The sequence below is a fragment of the Vulpes lagopus genome, chromosome 4 (assembly GCF_018345385.1).
Source record: "Vulpes lagopus strain Blue_001 chromosome 4, ASM1834538v1, whole genome shotgun sequence".
Classification (NCBI taxonomy): Eukaryota; Metazoa; Chordata; class Mammalia; order Carnivora; family Canidae; genus Vulpes; species Vulpes lagopus.
This window is the reverse complement of record NC_054827.1, coordinates 81,379,185-81,403,038: the sequence shown is the minus strand read 5'-3', so window position 1 is coordinate 81,403,038 and position 23,854 is coordinate 81,379,185.

Here is a 23,854-nt window from a genome sequence, read left to right as displayed (position 1 = left end):
GGTCCTGGGGTTCTGAGATCGAACCCCATGTCAGTCTCCCTGCTTAGCAAGGAATCTGCTTCTCTTTCTCTCCCCCTGCTCTGTCCCCCACTCCCAGCTCATGCTCACTCTGTCTCTTTCTCTCTCTCTCTCAAATAATAAATTTTTTGTAAAAAAAAAGTATTGGCAGGAGTGGCAATCTATCTCCCATCCTGCCCTTCCAGATCATCTCTTTCACTTGAGACTATAGGTGCTGTCAGAGCAGCAATGCCCACTTGCGTGTGGAATAGGGATAAAAATATAAACATTTGAATCCTCAAATTCTCCCCTGTTCCTTCTTCTAGCTTCTTAGAATAAAAGGCTCTTGCTTGCTGAACTGTTTCTAGAAGTCTTTTAGAGAATAAAGGGAAAATTCAGAGAAAATGCAAGAAACCAGATAGGCCAAGTGGAAGCGGATAATCAATAACTGAGTGGAATGAAGAGGGAGAGGAGAGGCAAATGCCCATGAGTATCAGAGAAATATTTTGTGGTTAGGAATAGAAAGAGATGTCTTTCGGGATCAACTCTCATATTTATGAGGGATTTTGGTAGAAACCAGAGATAGGAAGGGATATCTTAAAGTTTTACATTAATAATGTTTTCTTTGTAGAGTTTCCTCTGGAGTAATGTTTATCAAATATGCTCTTGATATTAAAATAGTTCTTAAATGTGCAGGACTGTCCCATACATTGCAGGATGTTTAGCATCTCTGGTCCCACTCACTAAATGCCACAAGTGCCCCTCCATCATCATAGTAACCCCAAATATTTCCACATATTTGCAAATGTCTCCAAGAGACATAACTGCTACTGATTGAGAAATGCAGCTCTGGAAATGATGTGTGTGTGTGTGTGTGTGTGTGTGTGGGCACGCACAAGTGCACATACAAGCATGCATATTCTAGTTATATGTGTATAATTTAATTCTCACATATACTATATTTGGAGCACCTGCATAGAAGGTGTGCTGTTTTATATGCATAAGAAAGTGAACTTTAAAATGAAGAGAAAGAAGTGTGTTTCTAGTGGGCAATAAGCAATGTGAAAGGCAAACCAGGAAAAATCAAGAAAGGAAGCCAACATTTCTTGACTGCCTGCTACGCAGTATAATTTACCAAAAACATTAGATGGCTCAATGACAAAACCAGTAACTAAACCCAGTTTGATATAATTCCAGAATCCATGATTTATTGAGTGTTGACAGGAGAACACTGAGTGGTTTAAAAAAATAATGAATACTTTAGAAGCTTAAGTACGAACAAATGAATTTATTTTTCTTTAGGATTAAACAGCATCTATGCCTCATGTGAGTCATCCTCCCACTCTCATTGTAGTAATGCTATATATCATGCCTTCCATCAATAGATGTGGGGAGATTTTGAAGTTATAGTTAAGAAATATAGCATGAACATTCTCAAAAAGGCTCACTCAAAATCCATTTCATTATTAGTAAATGAGAAGGTTTAGAGAAAACAACTGGAAAAGAACAAGTGTGTGTCCTAAGGAAAGTGCTTGATTTCTTGACTTTCTTGGGCTAAGATCCAGAATCATTAGCAGAAATGTATTATAATAAAAATCAACCCAAAACTCACATATTATTCATTTCAATGTTGCTTTGGAATAAGATGCTTTTACTGCTATTACTTCTGAATATTAAGTGAAAATCATCTCCTTGCTTAAAACAGTCTTCAGATGGAAATGTTCTGAGTATGATTCAATTCTCTTCTTTAACTTTTCCATTGGCAAAGAGGAAATCCAAGCCCTGACCAGAACAACTTGAATGTGACTTGTGCCCAGCTGCCAGCTTGCAGGACTAGAAGTGGTCAAAATAGCAGAGGCAAAATGGGCCCTGTGGCTCCTATGAGCCCTTTAACGTTACAAAAGAAATTTAAAGGAATTCTCAAAGCCTCGGGATAATTATCCTAAAAAGACTTCATTCATTAGGCTGACACAGATTCCAACCAGAGGTCAGGGCCATCCCAAGGGGTCTATTCCTTCCTGTGGCACTTCCCCAGAGTCACATAGAGTTTAGATTTCACCAGGGACATTGCCATATGCAGTTTTTTTAGAGCAAGAAGCACTTCTCTGACCTAGCACTTCTCTGACCTAGCCAGTAGGACTAGCCTGGCTTTCTTTGGCTCAGCAATCTAGAAGTGTGCTGAGTCAGATAAGATGCAGAGGGTTCAGTTTTCTAAGATTACTATCTTTCCAACTGGAAGCATTGCAAAGTCAATGGACCACAAAAGATCAAATCTTTCATTTAAGCATTATCTTGGAAATTCATTTCAATGATTATGCTGAAAGAATACACTGAAAATAAGGAATCAAAGTGTATCAAGAAAAGTCCTTTTTCCTCTAAAAATTTCCAAATGACAGGTAATAGTGATGGAAGTAATAACACTGGCAAAGCAGTCCTTTCTGTAAGAAATAACTTTACTCTGGGTCTCAAAATTCCTTTATACCTTAATTATATATACATATGTTGATGTGTACATGGAAGAAGAGAGAGACAAAGCTTATTATAATAGCTTTGATTGTTTGGACTCTTCCTTCTGTACTGAAAACCTGTCCTTTAGTTTTAGAGACTAAGTCTACATCATTCACTCAAGCAACAAAAATAGGAAATGCATCTGATAGAATGTCAGATTTGTTCCCTTTAACTGATTATATTGATTATATTAACCAGACAACAGACTAATCTTTCTTATGCTATATAATCACCATTTCTGTGATACCTACTGAGGAAAAACTGTTTCAGTTGTGAATATTCACGTGGTTCTTTTTTCTTTCTTCTAGACATAATTTTGAAAGTAGTCTCAAGGGTTGGTTTTCCTTTGATTAGTAAACTCAACACTCAAACCTCCAAGTAGTAAGTACAGGTTAAAGGACCAAGAGGCAGGCATTAGCGTCCATTAGAAAACACTTGAAGACATTAAGAAGGATTTCAATAAAGAATTTGAGACCTTTATATCTTTTTATTATTTACTTTAGTCCACATAGAAGCTGCAGGTTGAAAATAAAGTGGTTGTTAAGAAGGAAGGTTCTGGGGTGCCTGCGTGGCTCAGGCAGTTAAACAACCAATTCTTGGTTTCGGCTCAGGTTGTTATTTCATGGGTCCTGAGACTATGCCCTGTCTTGGGCTCCATGCTCAGTGGGGAGTCTCTTTGAGGATTCTCTCCCTCTGTCCCTCCCCCTGCTCACTCCTCTCTCTCTCTTTCTCTCCAAAATGAATAAGTAAGTCTTTTTTAAAAATACAGTTCTATTTAAATTGACTTTAGAAACTTTCTGCCTTCATTTAGTGGGACTGTGAATGATGAAAACCACAGTTCTGAGATATGCATCATAGCACAGGCTCACCCCCAAATAGATAGTTCATCAAGCCTTCCTCAGTTATGAAACCTAGCTTTCAGGTCTCTTTTTTAAGTATTTCACTTGGCTGATCAGTGGTCTCTTGGCTACTTATTAAAGTATCCCTTTGAAACAAAGTTCGTCTTGTCAAAACATATCCCAAATAACCCACAAAAGAGAAACTCCTTTGTGGCAATGACCTCATGAAAAATATCTTCCAAGGACAGTTCACTCTGTGTAAATTATTCTTCATTCTATCACGAAGTTAGAAATCAATTTCCAGTGACTTGTGAAGTCCTGAAATAGGTCACTGCTGTGTAAGTTCTCTCACCTGTCATGTTATACTAGCGAAAAGCACATACTCACATTAATGGTTTTAATAAGCAAAAGAAATGTCAGCAGCAACAGTGCAATAAGCCTAAGACGCTACAGATTAACATGGTCCTATTATCATTTTTTATTTATTAAGTGTCTAATGGATACATGGCTCTAAAATAGGTACTATGGAGATTTTTAGAGAATATAGAGAGGAATACTTATTGTGATCTGGGAATCTCTTACCTGAAAAGACCCAGTACAGCCTATAGTGTCCAGTAAAATCATGTAGTCACCCTTGATTCAGCCAAAATAGTAAAGTGATATAAGTAATAGAAAAATGCAGGTGATATAATCATAAAAAGAACGAGGACCTTAGAAATAATCTGGTTTAATTCCTCTCATTATACTGATGAAGAAACTAAGGCCCAAAAAGTAAATTATTTGCCTCATCATGCTCAGTTGGAGATTCAGGTCTGAGATCCAGGTCCTCGTTATCTCAGTTAGGTTCAGTGCATTTGAGGCATCTTGTGTTTTCCATTTGGGGTCATTTAAATATTTAGGTATGGGTAGGTCTGTGAACCTGCTCCTACACATACATACTAAACACAAAATATAGACACAGAGTCAGAATAATCACAGTAAATCTTCCCATACCAAAAAAAAAAAAAAAAGGTAAGCACAAAGTAGTCACTGGTTCATTGCAATTTTGAATGTATTTTGGGGATATGTATTGTTAGTTAGTTGAATAGTGCATAGTCTGGCTCCCAAGAAATGATTCTCTGAGGCTTTTGGTTCCCCTTTTTGAGTCATCCTTCCTTTTCCATAAGATATTACTCAAAAAAAAAAATCATAGCTTGATTTTCCAGCCTGTTTCCTACCCACAGAAAATTGGGGCACTAGCTACAGAGCCTTACACTATCAGAGGGAATCATCCTTAATGATGACTTTGGACTATTAAAGAAAAGCTGTAAAGAATGGAAATATGTCAGACAGGATAGGACATTAGTGGGGATGGAGAGGTAGAGTAAAATTTGACCATTTCCATTAAAAAGAAAGTATACACTTAAAATGGAATGAGTACCATGAACATGGCTTTTTGTTGGAATATCAAACTAAATTAACTTGAAAGACAAAAATAATACTTTTCTAAGTCTCTTTTTCTTAATAAAATTAAAATTACTAAAAAATTTTGTTTTTAATCATGAAAATCCATAATTATTAAAAATAAACATTAATCACTTAATAAATAGAAAAAAATACACTTTTTTTTTCCTTTTGACTTTCTCTAAAATTTCATTATCAGTACCCAATCAACATAGAACTTAATAAAGGAAAGAGCTAAGGGAACCATAGAAAATATTTTCTGGAGGAACTAAACTTCTACCTAACTTGAGGGGAAAGTACTTTGAAAGACAAGCTGGCAATTTCAGTTAGATGAAATATAAAAGTAGGTAACACTAATAAATACCCTCTCTCCTGAAATTTTATGGTCTTTTCATTTGCTCCAGAGACTGGGACACAAGAGGAATTAAAATGTCTTTGACAAGATATATGAATTTACTATTTTCCTTCCTTTTATATTCATAACCTAACAACTTTTATAATTAGTCTATGAATGCCTCACTTACTAATAAATTTTAAACTTATGTGAAAGGATTCATTTGGGTGGTATATAATCTTTATTTTTAAGATGCAATTTATCAACCTAAGCTAATTAAACTCGCAGTTGTCATGCTACCTATGCTTCTTGGAATTCAAATTAAGAATTTGATCTATCTGGCCTTTTGCTGGAAACACCAGATAGGAAAATAAAGAGCATTTGAATTAAAAAAAAAACAAATTAAGAATTTGATATATCTTTAATATGTAATGAACATTTTGTGACATTTGTTTCTTCTAATTAGTTTATTAAATATTGTGCAAGAATTGCCTGTCAAATGAAGTAGTCTCCGTGCCTTAGCAGAACTAACTTTGACCATTATTTCAACTAGCCAATGATTTTTTAGTTCAAAAAGTCACATCAAAAATTATGTATGTCAATTGTTCTATTCTCTTGCTACTTTTAATTTTTCATTGGTATAGTCAAATGTTATTGTATTGTCCATCTAACAGCCTGTGACAATAGTTGTACACAATTGACGCACACACAAACACACATACACAACCAAACTCTGCTGTCAGGACAAGCTGCTAAGTATATGTAATTGACAGAAAGTTCCCATTGACATAATTACTCTTTAAGGATTTTAAGGTAAACTAAGGTAGTCACAGAATGTTTCATGAGAAAGGATTCTTGAGGAATGAGTAGAAAATAGGATGATAGAAAGAAAGAAAGAAAGAAAGAAAGAAAGAAAGAAAGAAAGAAAGAAAGAAAGAAAGAAAGAGGAAGGACACTTAGACTCAGGATGGTAAAGTAGAAGGAAAATATCCCTACCATATGAACAGGTTATAACCACATGCCAGTGAATTAAAAGGAATGAGAGTGAGTAAATAGAAAAGATTTCTTCTTACTCCCGATATTTCCACCCTACATTTATGATTGCTCTTTGGCCCAGAACATAGTTTGACTTAAAAGATACCCTGAATACAAGCATGTTAATCCTAATTATGAAAATATTGATAACCTCATGAAAAAGTCCTCAAACTTTTCAAAGTCTATTAAATATTTTTCATTATTCTTATAGCAGTTAAAGTATTTTGTTTTTTCTTGTTAGAAATATTTTAACTGGAACTATTATTTTTTTAAGTTTGCTAGAAAATTTTGATGAATTATTTTTCCTTCCTTTTATATTTTTTAATCTATACCAAACTTATAGGTTATGGCTTTACCATTATGATTTTTGTTAATCGGTTAAATGAAAAAAGTGACCAATTTTGTGAGAAAGGTGGAGAAGAGAAGCAAAGGGACAAGGTGATGGTAAGGAGAAGAGGGAAAAAAGAGAAGGAGAATAAGACAAAGAGGGAGATCTAGAAAGAGAAGCACAAGAAGAGCAATGAGAGCCAAAAAGGTTACAGTGAGTTTGTTTTCTGGCCCATTAGACCCAGAAATGTATGGCAGAGCTAAATATAATAAAAAGGTAAAAACTATGGGGCTGACATTCATGGGCCTCCTGAATTGGCAGATGAGGGTCTTCAACACAAAGAGACAGTAATTGTGAAAAAGGAGAACCTCAGCATTGATAATTGGGTAGGACTTGAAAGTGGTATATCCTAACCCTGTTGAACATTAAACATAATTGATTTTCTATAAAAGTTTTATTTTGAAATCTCATTACTTTTATGAAAACTATAAAGGTCAAAGTTCAAGTTGAACATAGTTTTATTGTCTCCATGTGCCTAGCTAATCAGAATAGAGATAAAATGACACAAAGCAAAAAATCTCTTTAATTTTATTTAATAATAGCACATTGCTTTGTTTATTCCATAACCCTCTGGATCTGAGTACTACTCATGCAGAAAAAACTAAAAACTAAATTAAAATATTCTACATTCCATACCTAGCAATTTAATTTTTAAGGCTTTATAACCCAAAAATTGCTTAACTATTATATTTATAATTTAGCTTAGAATGAGTTTTCCAGAAAGGATCTCAGTAACATTAAATCTGATATTTATAATCTCAATTCGATTTTTTTCTATGCTGTCTCTATATGAATTCTTGTTAACATTTCCTTAATTTGAGTTTTCTCTCTGTTCTTGGTACTAATGTTTGCTGGAGGCTATATGTCTCAAGCTCAGAGAATAATTCTACTTTCCTAAAATGCAATTCTCCACTCAGATGCAATATTTTGGTTTTGTCTTTTTATTTGATTTTTTATGTTTTCAATTTTCTGTTGTTTCAGCAGTTTTGTAGATTAAGCATGGTGCACCTATCCAGTCTCTTCATCAAGGTAGTCTCACTTAGCTAAATGGCCAGATAAGTCTTAATCCATTAGTAATCTTTCCCTATAGATGATACAGGTGATCATCATTTCCATACTAAGAGTTAATATGCTTAATTTAACAAATAAAAGTTCTGATAAATGGCATAAAGCCCCCAATTTCTCTAGATGGAGCCTCCAATGTATTTGATTCACTCTTTTCATAAACCAGAAGTAGGATGGGGGTGTTAAAATATGGTCTTTTGTTTGTTTGGTTGGTTGGTTGGTTATATTGAGTTTAATATTGGGTTGTGCTTGATATAATCTCTCCCAAAAATTTAACTCTGAGTCCCTTCTAGGCTTCAATTAATCTCTGTATTCAGTACGTATCCATTCAACAAATACTTAATAAGAAGCTACAATACATTAGTCACTGAACTCTAGTTATAAGTTTAAAATAGGATAATGAACAAAGCATTCTGATTCTTTCAGTCTGGTGGAGAAGATAGACATTAATCAAATCATCAAAAAAATATTACTTTAGCCTGTCCCACCTCCTCTATCCTTCTTGGCTTTCCTGATTACTCTCCCTTGATTTCTCCTCTATCCCAAAAACCCCCTCATGTGCTATTTTTTCCTCTATCTATTTTCTAGAGTTTTGTCCTCAGCTTTTGTATCCTGCCATTCTATACTCTCTCCACGAAGGAGTCAACACACCTCTTGACTTCAACTTTTATCTGTATGCTAAGGATTTAAAAAAGTATTTCTCTTTCTCAGATCTCTACTCCCTGCCCTACCCTGTAAGAACCACTAAATCTCTGGCCAAATCTCAGAATCCATGTCCTCATCTCAAACCCACTTTCATTTAATAAACAGTCCAATATTACACAAATTATCTCCTTCTTCTCATTTCATCCCCTTAAATGCTTATTCTGTAATATTTCTAGAGCACCAAAATGATCATGCCACTTCATATCTAAAAGTCCCTAACAATGTCTAAGGACCTTACTATGACACACAGCTCGGATCACCTTCTTCTACTTCTCCATATACTAAAGTTCATTTTCAAAATATGCAGTAGCTTTTCATAATGCTACTTCATCCCATGGGCCATTTTGCTTAAAATATCTTGCCTCCTTTTACCCAACATTTAAGACTTAATTCAAATAGTATGTGAAACCCAAGACTTCTAAGCAGAGTTAGTCACCTCTTTGTTATACCATTGTCCCGATGATATATTTACACTAAGTATCTGTCAGAATGCATTATGAGTTACAAACCATTTACAATGTCATTTATCTTGATGATATCACTATATAGTAGAAAACCTGGAAAAATAGTAGATGTTGAATAAGTATTTATTCAATATGGTTAAATAAGAGAATGCCTCTGTAGTGTGTGTATGTGTGCTGAGGTGTTTTACAGTACAAATTACTTTGGAAGAATGGAAATTTCCTTTCGGTTCTTTGGATGGAGAGAGAAGAACAAGAAAACAAGAAAGAGGAGAGAAAGCATTAAGTAAAATACTTTTTTACAGAAATCAAAAGTTGGGCAGCCCCAGTGGCACGGTTTAGCGCCCCTGCAGCCTAGGGCGTGATCCTGGAGACCCTGGATCGAGTCCCACGTCAGGCTCTCTGCATGGAGGCTGCTTCTCCCTCTGCCTGTGTCTCTGCCCCCCCCCGCCCGTGTCTCTATGAATGATTGAATGAATGAATGAATGAATGAATAAATAATCTTAAAAAAATCAAAAGTAAAAATTTTAAATAGAACCTATTTACTGATGATGTTTCAAATAGAATAAGGGGTTATTAATCACAGATTTAGAATTAGCCTCTGTTTTTGATAGACTTAGGATTAGATTTGCTCACCAATGAGAAGAAATCATAATAGCTGTGGTATAAATAATTTTTTATTGATGTATTTGAGAGTGAGCACGAGAGGGAGGAGGGGCAGAGGGAGAAGCAGACTCCCCACTGAGTGGGTAGCTCAATGTGGGACTCAATGTCAGGACCCCGAGATCATGACCTGAGCCCAAGGCAGGTGCTTAACTGACTGAGCTACCCTGGTGCCCCCATATAAATAATTTTAAAGTTGATTCCTTTCCGTTGGAGAAAGTCTAAGCTGAACAGCCCTTCACAGCATCAGAGAACATGTTTCCTTTAGTCTTGTTGCTCTGTCACATGTAGCTTCAGCTTCGCTCTCCAAAACAGCATATGTATATTCCAAAAAACAGTATAGAAGGAGTGAGGAAGCATTGAACAAAGGTTATGTGAACATTATTTCCTAAAGAAGACTCCCAGATATTATGTAATCCTTCCGCTTGCCTCCTTTAACCTAATTCTATGGCTACTGGAAGGCGAGGAAATGAGATCTTTGTTTTGGTCTCATGTTTCCAGCCAAAACTCTGTAGACATAGAAGGACAGAAGAATAGATATGGACTGCTGGTGATTTGGTTTGCCTTTTTGTCTTTCAGGCTTTATCCAAGATATTGTAGCACACACTGATCACTCAGTGAATATTTGTTATTGTATTTACTCTCCACCCTGACATCATTTGCCAGTTCTCCCATATCCAGACAAAATGGATACTTCGAAAATGACTCCCCAGCTATATGTTAAGAGTATTCAATGTTGCAGCCTCTATCAGGCCTTGACTAATACCTGAACTATGCCTTGAAGCTATTAAAATAATGACTAAATTTCTAATGGCCCATAATACACTTAGGGTTGTCTAACATCACCAAAGAGTTGCTGAGCTACTAGTTGACTTATAAATGATATTAACATTATGACTTCACTTTTTCTTGAGAGAGATGAACTCAATTATAACTCTTAAATCTCAAGGCTTCATGGAGGAAATTTGCATTTCACAGAAGCGTTTTGAACTTTAATCTCCAAATCACTGGCCATACTGTTCCAAATTACTGCACCAAAATCAACCTTAGGAAGTCCTCATATTTCTAGTGGGGTTTAAAAAATTGTTATACTTCCTTGATTGACAATGCTTGTGTTTTTTAATTCCCCTGCCAGGAGCTAACATTTATAGAGTGCCCTCTAGATAGGTGAGTCATGTGGGAGAGTTCTGGGACCCTTCACTTATGGGACAAGACCAAGGGCTACTGGCAGACAAGATAACTTTCATAGCTCCTTGTTTGCCAGAAATGATTGTGCACAGTCTCTTGCCCAGATTACTGAGAGCATGTTATACAGGTCCTAAGGTAGTGCTCCCTTTCCTCTGTAACCTTAACTGTAGTGATCTCAGTGTTAAATGTTACAAAGTTGTCCTGGAGTTTTATTAATGAACCTATCAGCTAAATTATAGTGATCATTAAAACTGCCAGTTAGTGTCAAAATGTTTTGACTATCAAATTTAGAGAGATTAATCATTCTTTTAAATATGCTCTGCTGGCAACCTTATTATTTTTTCTGGTCCAAGATGTCAATTTAGTACAGCTTCCGTTTCTTCTATTTTGCAGGCAGGTAATTAAATGAAGGACAAGTGGGTAGAACCAACCTTTTTTGGGAAAGTTTTAAAATAAGTTAATGATCCATTCCTTAAGCATTAGAAACTGAAGGTGAGTCACTAAAGCTCATGACATTTATAATCAGTATTTGCAAAGACAAGCATCAGGTAATCAGAGCAGAAGAACAGAGTTAAAGGCAGTTCAGACTGGGACATACATTTCAGAGGGTGAGTTTTGCCACCAAATTGTCAGTGACATCTTGTTCAGAAGAAAAAGGAATTTTCAAAATGTTATAAAGTGATAAAAGTCAGAAGATGTTTGATAAGTTGAAGAAGTAAGAAAATATTGACTGAGAGAGCAGGTTTTGTTATAAAATTGACAGGGACCTCAAGATATGTTTGACATGATTGAATTGGGTTACATAAAGTGACACATCTTACTGCCTTACTTCTTTTTCTGATCAAAATTGAGACTTAGTAAATTGTATCATTTTTGCTTGCTTCTGCCCTCTCACTACTGCCATAAAATCCGTGATGCTTGCTTTAATTTTTCAAAGCATTACCAGGATTTATTTTTTAGATGTAAAGAATTGTGACTTTCAAAAGTGACTACTCAAGCACTTGCTAGAGTTACAAGAAATACTATTCACTTAAAGAGGAAAAAAAATCACCTTTAATTTCTTAGTAGCAGAACATGGTCCCCAGTTAGTGAATTGATTTATATAAAGCAGGGACAACTGTGTACCTAGTTTTGCCCTTTCTGATGGCAAAATCTACAATCCTAATTGTCAAAGTGACAAAATATTCTTCAAGTGGCCCCTTGTGCCCACTTCAATGAGGGAAGTGATGCATTTAAAAACAATAATGTATTCCAGTCATCCATGTTTATCATTTAAAATTTTTTAAGTCATCTTGTAACTTATTCACAAGAGACACAGAGAGAGGCAAAGACATAGGTAGAGGAAGAAGCAGACTCCCCATGGGGAGCCTGATGTGGGACTCGATCCCAGGACCCCAGGATCATGCCCTGAGCCAAAGGCAGATGCTTGACCATTGAGCCACCCAGGACCCCTATCATTTAAATAATTTTTGACAGGGATCCCTGGGTGGCGCAGCGGTTTGGCGCCTGCCTTTGGCCCGGGGCGCGATCCTGGAGACCCGGGATCGAATCCCACGTCGGGCTCCCGGTGCATGGAGCCTGCTTCTCCCTCTGCCTGTGTCTCTGCCTCTCTCTCTATCTCTCTGTGACTATCATAAATAAATAAAAATTTAAAAAAAATAAAAAAATAAAAATAAATAATTTTTGATGAAAATGATAAACTTATACAAAAATGTACTTAGAATTCAAAATCTGAATCCACCACTGTAGTTCACCTGCTTTGATTTTAGAAGTCAAAAGATTAAAGACAAATGGTTTTCAGCCTTAGAGCTATAGACATTGGATAGAAAGGCAAAATCAGAGCTCTGATGGAGTACTTAGTAACCCTAGATGAAGTCTATGCAGGCTATCCTTTCTGACACACTCTAGGTTTTCCCTGGAGGTTCGAGAGAGAGAGAGAGACAGAGAGAGAGAGAGAGAGAGAGTGTATACACATATATAAATAATAATATATACATATATAAACAATTTATTTGTATTTATATTTATATAAAGCAATTGCATCCAAGGTTGCTGCATTTCCTGCTTCCCAGCTCTGTTCTTTCTCATCCTTTGGTGTTTGCTTTGGATTATATGCAGGACAGGCAGGAGGTGTGAAGGCATTAAGGTGTGAGTCATGTAACATTCATCTACTTTCCCTTCCTTCCTTCTGCTCCAATCTAAGTTTGAACAGCAAGCAAAGAAAAGAATCCAAATTTGCCTAATGTCTTTTATGAACTGGTACTGGGCTCAATACTTTACACATGTGATTTTATTTTATTTTTCCACAACAGTACTATTGTTCCTATTTTATAGGTGAGGAAATGTAGATTCATAGAGGTTAAAGTAATTTTCTCAAGATCACTAACTGGGGAAATGAGGAAGTTGGGCTGCCCAATTCTTTCCATTTAGTACACCACTACTAATACCCATCTCATCTGGACCTAAGAGTTATTTCAGGTTCAGGTTAGTGGTGATGCCAAGATGTATGAAGCATTATTGATTTACCTACCTGTCATTACTTTGATATACAAGCAGAACAAATTAACTATAATAGAAAGTTAAGTTTAATATTTATTGTAAGTATTCAGATCTATATTCAGCATTAAGACATTTATGTGAGTAGTAATTCTGTTACAACATGCAACTAACTAATCCATATTATAAATCACTTGAAGTTTTTGTAGGTCAATTATAAACTTTATATTCCATTTTCAATATATTTGATGTGTATTTTTAAATATTTGCAGAATATTTCTCTTCTTTGACACATTCTGGTCAATATTCAAGCTAATTTTATAATCTCATAAATATATTAGAATCTTTCATATTAGGCCTTATTCTGTTGCGTACTTCATTGGGATTCTGACTCAAGCATTCCTTTGACTGGAAATTATCAAATACTACAGTTAATGATGCAGAACAATACCTCAAGTCAATACTTTATGCAACTACTCACCATTTAGAAGGAACTGTGGTGACCTAATTTTACCACTATTTCACAAGGAACACAGTAGCTATGGGATAACCTAACATGCTTTGCACTCATTCATTCACAAAATTCTTCTACCTAAGAGTCATTCATTCAGGATTTTTGTACTCCACAACTGGTTTGACAGTAACAAACACACATTCTGTGTAGGAGCATGCCTATCTTGCAACATAATACTTTAATGTTGTTTGTTACTTATAATATCTTTTATACCTATAGATTTCTTCTTTATTTTCCACTTTATTGTTTTTCATTGTTAACTTGAGCCCATGGATGAACAAGTGGCTTTGTTCTTATAGATTCCATTTTGTTGGAGGAAGGGGTTTGGAAAAGACTTCAGAAAAGGTATTAAAAGGTATTAATGATGAGTGGGAGGTCATCAAAATAAATATAATAGAAAATCTACTATTGAAAATCTAGACAACTGAGCTGAATCACTGACAAAAAGTTATCAGTAAGACACAGCAAAGCTTTAGCCAATACCTTTTCTGTGTGTTAGTGAGGTTGAGTAGGAACAGAGCTGAATGTAGTAGGTCAGAACCTACAGGGCCTTCAGCATTCCTCAGCTGGCTGGAATTACTGAAGACATGAACATAAGACAACCCTGAATCTAGAATATAAGTTCCATGAGAGTGACTAGAACAATTCCTGACATATAGCAGATTATTTATAAAAGATGATGCATAAATGCCATGATAATTTGGCATAAGAATTGTAAAGTATTCACAAGCCCTTCTATTTGGTTTTTAGCAAACATCTATATTTTTTCCTACCTGTCCTCTTATCTCATGTCCAAAGAGGAAGTCATTAAGAGGTAGAGCTGCCCCCTTCTTGGACTCCTTTTTCCTTGAAGATGCCTATATTTCTCTTTCTTCTTTCATGAGACTGATGCAGCAGTAGATAGATCCCAGGAGGAGAGACTCTACCTGTACATGTGGCCTTAGAAGATCCCAGAAATTAGGAAAAAACTCATTATCCTTCTGTCCTTATTCTAGTTGTCTTTTCATTGCGTGTCTTTCTCTAAACCTCATAGTATTTCTATGAGAGACAAGCCTAGAGGTCGGGTACTAGAAACCCCTAATGCAGCCTCATGGTGCAGCTTTTGTTTTCTAAAACATGAAATTTGGAACTGAAATCTCTCTTTGCCTGGCCTTGTCTCTCATCATGGGTCTTATGGGAGTGACTTCTCATTAAGCCTCAAACCAAACAGCAATTCACGACCATCATGGTAGATTTGATGAGAACAAACTAAAGGCAGGAAAGGCATTTCCAATGAGAAGGATGAGAAGCAAACATTACCAGACAGAAAATTAATGTCAAAAATCCAAAAAAAATCCAGAAAATTAATAATGAGATTGATAGAGAATCCTAGAAGGTACAAAATAAGTCTTAAAGCCCTAAGAATGCAAGGATCCACTGCATTTATGCATGTCTATTCTGTAACATTGAATTTGTAAGTCAACCCAGCGTACTACATACATATGCTCAACACACACATATGCATAGAATACAGAATTTGTAAGTACTCTGTGCTAGTAAATGGGGGGAAACAAACTTTTTAGGTTCTGGGCTATCATCTAACATAATAATGTTCTCTCTGCTTATAGATTTTGCATGCACATTAATGCCTTTATATCAAGTTCTGATAAATATGCACTCTTTTCATTCCTATGTTTTGTTTAAATTTTCTCACTGTGAAATTTATAGTTCAGAAATATCAAATTACTTTTAATCCCTCCCAATACACACACACACACACACACACACACACACACACACACACACGGCTATAAACTCTGTAAGGTCAAAGATTGTGTAACTTACTCATTTGTATATTCCCAGTGCCTAAAATAATATTTGGTACATCTTCAATAAAATAAAGGTATAACAGATAAGGGCAGAAAGGCTGTGTGAGTAGAGATAGCAACCCCAAAAACAAAACAAAACAAAACAAAAAAACATGTAACTATTACTTCCTGTTGAGTAGTTCAGAGGAAGTATAGGCTATTAAGACAAGCCAATTTCAGTTCCTTTTCCCCACAAATCAAGTAGCAATGGCCTCGGGTATCAGAGAGCTTTCTCCTGATATTTTACAGAAAGAAAGTAAAGCAATTTGGTGTTCATCTCTATTTTCTTAATCTTTTTTAGTAAGCAAATTTCATTGCAACCTTTCCTTCTGTTATCCAAATCATCACCATCTCTTTGTGCTTCGTTCCTTGTCAGTTTTCTATCTCATTTATTTTCTTGTCTCTCTATTAAATTCTCTATTAGTTTCCTTAATTTACAATCTTCAGCATTTAGGCTCACCCTGACTCCAACCAAAGCTGATTAAGATAGGATTTCTCTTCATTCATGTTTTACTCTTTTTTTTTTTTTCCCACACACCTCTCCTTTGCTCCTTAAATAAATGTACATTACTGGTTACTATATTTCTAGTTTTGAGATCTTCTCTAGATATATTTACCTGCACATTCTTACCTGAATATTTAGAAATTGTTGTATTCTTCTAACAGAATTAGCCCACATCCTCTACTTTCAACTGTGTCCTATTTATATACATTATTTTTCAACTTGCCATTTTATTCTGAATTCTGATATTGTTTTTCATATTGTTATTGTCTTCCCAACCACTCAAACTGGTGATAAAAGTATGTTCAATGATCATAATTTTCATTTAAGTACCCAAGGCACTCATGTCATTATCAGATGATTCTCAAATTATCAGATTGCATAGATTTCTTTTCAATCATTCTGTTCACATCCTGCCTGATGTCCAACTGCTAATAATAGTCAACGTATTATTCCTAGTCAGATCCCATCATGATGAATTCTAAAGGGATGCTCACATTCCTTCATAACATTAGAAATCCATTGCACTGGGTTGCATATTGCTTGTATGAAGGAGTCACAAGTCCTATTTCCTCACTTTAACTAGCCAAATATCATACTTTTCTTTCCATTGGGGCTAAAAGTGCTAAACCATAGCTATTGCCTTTCTAAGTTTAAGAATCCAGTTGACAGGTAGATTTGGGTTAAGGTTGTCAGATTTAGTAAATAAAAATACAGAATGCCAAGTTAAATTTGAATTTCAGAATAACAACTAACTTTTTAGTTTAACCCATATGATATCTAGTGTATATATACATATATATAGTAAAAAAAAGTTTATTTTTATCTTTATCTATAATTTAAGTAGTGTTTAATAATTTTTAGTATTTGTTCTAAATATCTCATGATATACTAAAAATTATTTGTTGTTATTCTGAAATTCAAATTTAAGTAGGTGTCCTATATTATCTCTGGCAACTGTAACTGTGGTGTATTCTCAGAGTTGAGTTAGACATGAAGTAACTTACACTGTCTGGAAAGCATCATGACAGCCACAAAGGAAGCTATGGGAAAGAAACAAAACCCTGAATTTTTGTTGTTGTTTAGCTGTATGTAGTTGGCATACAATATTATATTAGTTTCAGGTATACAACATAGTGATTCAACATTTATATACATTACAAAGTGATCATCACGATAAATCTAGCTACCATCTGTCACCATAGAAAGTTGTTACATATTATTAACTATATTCCCTATGCTTTACAAAATCCTAGATTTTTTGAAAGCTTAAACATAAGGCTAGACATTCACTGATTTGGGATACTAGATTCAATTTTATTTCAAAAAAAGAAGACTACAGGGTTTCCAAAACTTGTTTTGGCCTGTTTATATGTGCTTGTGTTTGTGTATATCTACATATACCGTCTTAATACCATAGCTTAGTTCCCTGAACAGCTTGTTATAATCATAGATCAGTTTCATTTGGCATATGCTAAATATCTATAATTATTTTTTTATAAAGGAAATATTTATGAATAACCAGTTCTGAAGGCAAAAGAATATTGTGTAGTATCTTTGCAGAGTCAAGTTGTTTGATGTTGCATTGACACACTGTGACGTTTTTGGGTCAAGCAGAAAAATCTGTATTTGCTCCCTGACAGATATTATTACTACGTTCACAGATCCAGGAGAAACCCATCATTTAGAGCTTCAACTTGGCTTCCAAAAAACAGACATGTAATTTAGCCAAAAACTAGGAGAATGGGAGCAGTTCTAGTTCTTCAAACTCTTCTACATTTGAATGAACTTTCAGCACTAATTTCCACCAGAAATTTTTAACAGCCAAATACCAATTACTGGTTACAGTATCTGCTCTGTGATTAGGTTCAGATAACATATTCCAACATATGCTTATCATAGAAAGCAGATACAATTGGATGAGGTAAACAGGAGGTGGGGTCATTTAACTTATCTCTAGGAAATTAAAAGGGAGAATGAAAGGATAGGGATACCTACTTTTCCAAACAAACATATTTGACAGAATTGGCTCTGAGTGAGAGATGCCACAATTCCCACTGATAAAGAAAATAATGTCATGAACATTGATTCATAAAACTAACCTTGTCTTCAAAAGGATCAGGGTTGGATAACTGGCAAATGCATCCGCTTCATTGGTGGAGTCACGGCTGAGAAGCTTAGCTTAGTTCAGATACTTGTAGAAATAAGAGTTCATGGGGCCAGATTAGCACAGTCCACGATAAACTATACCTACAAAAATTTCAAATTTTATGTGTCAAGGGAAAAAGAGAAATGTTTGTTTATATAGCTGGCTATTTAGTTATGAATTTTTTGCTCTCAAAATATACAATTGAATTTACACACTTAAAAATGACCAAATAATTTATTGTCAGACTATGAAAATTTACAGATAACAAATGCGAAACCAGAGAGAATTAGTGGACAGCAGGTATAAATTAGAACTATTCTGTGCAAACATTAGGGTATACACACTCAGATCTGTGTGTGTGTGTGTGTGTATATATATATATATATATATATATAATAACAAATAGCTACAAAATTATTTTAAGTTCATACAGTGGACAAAACCACAAGGCAATCTTCATTACAGCCACAAAGTCATGAAACACAGAATGAGAATCTGGATCTACACAGTCTGCATACACAGCCTACACTCTAAATAATAACATATGTGAATCTAGAATTAACTAAATTAATATTAATTTAATAACTGAATATTCAGTGTAATAACATTCAATCACATAGTATAATGAACTAAATAATAAGTATTCAAAAATTTAAGTACAGACCTCCTTTCTAAAGACAATGACTATATTATTGTCATGTTACAAATGTGGCAAGTTGACTCTGGGAACAAGGTACTCAAATTGGAACCCTGACCACCACCTGTACCAGATTCACCTGGGTACTTATGAAAATTCAGATTCTGGAGTCCCACCTGATACTTTATGAAGAATTCCACTTGCTTTTATGCATGTAGAGTTTAAGAATATGTTTCCTAGAAGACAGAAGCAAGAGTGAATTGGTGACATTGAATTTATGTATTTATGTTGGGTTTTCTTTCTCTGTAACCTGTTGAGTACTCAAAAACAATTATGCTAATTTCTTCTCAATTAATTAAAAATACTCTCTTCTACCCAGCAGCTCACTAGATAAGGTTTTCTTATAAAGATATTTTAAATTTTAATATGAACAATATATAATTTGATATAGAAATTATTTAAGTCATTGCTACAAAACAACTGACAACATTGAAGAAATTATTTTTTAATTTCTTCATCTGCACTAAAAAAAGCTAAGCTTATAGATAATTTTCTTAATTGTATCTAAAAAAGCCAAAATGTCTCAGTTGTATTAGCACTCATCATTATTCATGGGACTTAAAACAATTTGTTAAATGCATTATTCTTTTTGATTAATTTTGAGACTATCACAATTAGTACACTAAAACATAATGCCTTTATTTTTTCAAAATAATATTTGCTTGTCAATTACCAGGCAGTATTCTAGGCACTAAGGACAAGTCAATAAAATAAGTACACAGAAAAAATTACTACCCCCTATAGTTTACTGTTAGTGGCCCCTGTGCATCTTTAGCCTTAAAATACATGACTACTTATTAATAAACTTTCATGTATGTGAAGAAGTAGAATTCCAGTGAATGAATGTAGCTGCTGTCCATTTCCAGGAAAGCTATAAGAGAAGTTAGAGCAGAAAATGTGTAAACTGTACCATTAAAATAAGTGTCTGTAGGATAAAGACCAAATATGAACCTTCCTGTGAGAGGTAGGGGTCAAGTTGACTTAGATATCCTCTGGGATCTGAAGGTCTACAGGGAAGTGAATTACCTCCTTAATTTAAAGGGGCGCCTAAGTTGATGATGGCTAAATCCTTTATGCTATTCTGATAGACATTCCTAGCCTCCTCAGGAGAGAGATCTTCAGAGAGAATGGGATAAGCAAGCCCATTAACAGCAGTTAGAAAGGAGGAAAAAAGCAGTAAGTTTACATTCTGGAATAACAGCTCAAAGCAGAAAATCAGTGGGACACCCAGTTCCTTCAGTAACAATATTCCAGGACATGCGAAGTTAATTTTGAAAGATCCTCTTAAATTTGATTATTTCCTGTGTATTATTTCCTTTCTGTGCTGTTTCTCCGTCATGATCATACAGTGGTAAAACCCATCTAATGAAAGTGCCTGTTTGCTTTTCCGTATAGGAAACTAGGAAAGCCCACAAAATCAAATGGTGGTAGGGCAACTTTACAGGAGAGAGGAAAACAAGTTTTTCCTTCAAGTCCTGGTCATGATGCAAAATAGTAAAGAATATTAGGACTCAAAAAAAAAAAAAGAGAATATTAGGACTCGGCTGAGTCTGAGAGATGTGCCTGAGGTCTAACAGAAGAGAAATCCATTTGATATATACACAACTCACATTTGTCATTGGAAAGGAAATAATGTTTCAGTCATTCATGGAGGCAAAGGGCTGAATAATTGCATTATAATGCATTTCTCTGTCTTTATTACCCAATAAACAACAAGTCCTTCAAGGGCAAGGATTAATTCATTTTTGTCTTTTCATGGCCTAGCAGGGTAGTTGACACAAGTTACTTACTCATAAAAGTTGATGCAAAATGCATTATTTAATTAATTATCTGAATCATCTTACAATTGAAAAAAAATAAAACATTTATAGAATTCTTAATGTGTAACAGGCAGTAGAAAAATATGAATCAGTGTCATAGAGAGCTTGATGTCTGTTTGTTTGTTTGTTAAAGATTTTTATTTACCTGAGAAAGAGAGAGAGAAAAGGAACATAAATGGGGTGAGAGGGAAAAGGAGAAGCTGACTCCCCACTGAGCAGGGAGACTGACATATATACCTGGATCCCAGGACCCTGGGATCATGACCTGAGCCAAAGGCAGATACTTAACTGACTGAGCCACTCAGTGCACCAAGGACTTGATGTTTGATATGAGTATTGATCAATACTATGTGGAAAATGAGAAAAGAGACCTTTGAGACAGAGACACTAGAATTTGCAAAAGCATAGTAGTGATGATGTCTTTTGGAGTAATTTAAGAGGGATGAGGTAAGGCCAGAAAGGTATGTTAGGGCCAGATCATGAATAATTTTGAACGCTGTGTTAGGAAGTTTAGATTTTAATCAGTGGATCCTGGGAAGCCAGAGAAAGTTTGTAAGAATGGAAACATACGGGATAGGATTTGTCTTCTGGAAAGTTAGGTCTGGAACTAGTTTGAATGAAGAACTAAGTATGTCCTACTATAAATATAATCAGGTTATAAAGTTATTGGAACAATTCAGGGAAAAAAAACTGAAGTCCAAACAAAGAGATGGATAATAGGCCCAAATGTTTATGTTTAAACATATAAAGCAAAAAAACCCCTTCATATTTAACATAAGGTATCAAAACATATAAAACACATAACAATGACTTACTGCTGAATATGAGCTGGAGGATGTAGGAGAGAGAAGTCTTGAGGATGACCCTAAGGTTTCTGGCGAGGAAATGGAGAGTCCCTGTCTTTGTTGAGAAAAACCAGAGAGGGATGATTCAGCAGGAAAGAATGGCCATCAGTTCAGGGACCTGCTGGGTTTGAGGTGCCTGCAGACATCTTATGGAGATGTTCCTCAGTGAGATAAGGAGATTTGCAGCTCTGGGAGTAGCTGGTATTGAGCAGGATTTTTGATTTATCAGCAAAGAATTAGAAGATGAGCCAAGGGGGAAGAAGCTCACCTTGTGAAAGTGCATAGCACTGGAGGAAAGAAGCCTGGAGTGTACACCAGAGATATCACTATCCAAGGAGCAAGAGTCAAAGAGGAAAGAGAGAAGCACATCCAGAGGATCAGGTGGCCAGACAGGGAAGAAGAACTCCTTACAGAAGCCAAAGGAAGCCAAATTCCAGTGGAGAATTAAGTCAGGTATAAAATAAAATGACTGGGAGTGGGGGGGAAGCTATTCCACTGGATACTTTGGAGGACATCATGCAGTGTTTCAAATAGAGAAACAAAATTATAGGATATGGAGGGGGGAAAAAAACAAGGGTAGAAGGATATTTGTCCATCACTGGCAGTTAGCAGTGAAAAGAAAGTTCAAGATCAGGTTTGGAGTTTGAGAAGACAACAGAGCCAAGAAAATATTCTCTCTCTGGGAAATTCAGTTTTCTGTCCCTAGTCAGGGACCAGAGAGGGCCTAAATCTGTCCCTAATGCTAACTCTCTTTTTCCATTTTCCTCTTTCTTGATTATCTTATAGGTTTTCCAATTCTGCCCGTTCTTGTGAGAGTTCCCCATCTCATGTTCCTTTACCTTCCCATCTGGTCTAGATATGAAAGACTGAGATCCCACCGGCAGGAGCCTTACCCAGAAGTTGGGACAGGTTTTCCAGTTTAGGCACGGAGAGGACATAGATGGACTTGCTGCTAAGAAAATTATGAATTTTCCCCTCATTACATCCAAATAGCAGCATTCCGGTTTGATTCAAAAGAGCCACTGAATTTTGTAGAATTCTTCACTCAAATATACCATAAGCCTAAACTACCTTCATTTTTCTTATTTCATTTTTATTTTTTTTGCCTGTGGACATCCTTATTTTCAACTGGTTTTCTCAGTCTGTTTCCCTCCCCCCCCCCCATTTTTTTAGGTATTTCCTAAATGTTTTGTGACCCCAACTGATGTTATAAACATTTTTTATTGATATGAGAAACTTTTTGTTGGTCTTTCCTCATCTGACCCCACTTCCAAATGCATCTCCTTTTAAAGGACCAGGTGGTTTAACTCTACAGACCACATGGATTTTGCAAAAACCGTCAGAATTATCCAAGAGAAAGAAGGTAGAATTTAAACATGAGTTTAGCCCACACTCAGTCTTAGAGGTCTCATGAAAGATATAAAATGAATCCCATTTATAACTCTGGCTTACAGAAAAAAATGTAAATGTCTATGTTTTAATATATAGCTATTCAATGTTTATTTTCAACTGGTTCAAAATAACTGAAAGTAGTACAAGTTACCAAAGCAGAACTGTTCTTCTCTCCCCCCAGTGTCACTGCCCCACTTTTCAGTTTTTAAAACACTTGCTTTTACATTAATATAAATCAGCCGACGCCTGTTTCACAAAATATTCCATATTGCTCAGCTCAAAACCATTCTCTGCCAAACACATGGAGGCGCCTTGTGCTCTGGAGAAAATGACACATGTTAACTAGCAAAAACACAGAAGCCTCTGTCTTCCAGTTCCTAATGCTCTGGCCTCCCAGGCTGCCCATGTGGACACTCCACAGCCACTTACCCAGGCCCTTCCCATAGACAGTTTTCAAGCTCTGCTATTGTTCCCAATTCTAGAAAACCACAAATGCATTTATTTGCAATATGTTTAAAAAATAAAATGGCCTTAGGTAATGAGGTAGATGGAGCAGTCACCAATTTGTTCCTTTAAATGCCTAATGTTTGTTTCCTTATGATTTCACAGTTTCAGTGTGCCTTTTCAGAGAATCAGCATGCCAAAAGAAACAAAACTTTTTTCTGTTGAGTGGCTTCTGATTTCTTGTTGAAGAGCACCACCTCATGGTCATTCTGTTTCTTTAATTATTACAAGGGAGGACTGATACCTTTTGATTTTCTCTTCTAGTTTATTTTACTTTGTAACCATGACTAAAGCTGATATGTATTAAAATATAGTTTAAATAGAACAATTTATCTGGCACAGCTGTTTGGGTTGACCTATCCCTTCATCTTTTACTTTTGGGGTTCATTTTTATATTCCCTGAGCACCTATCACATCCCTTTCTCTATGGTAGGTGCTATATGGATGTGGTTAAAGGCATCT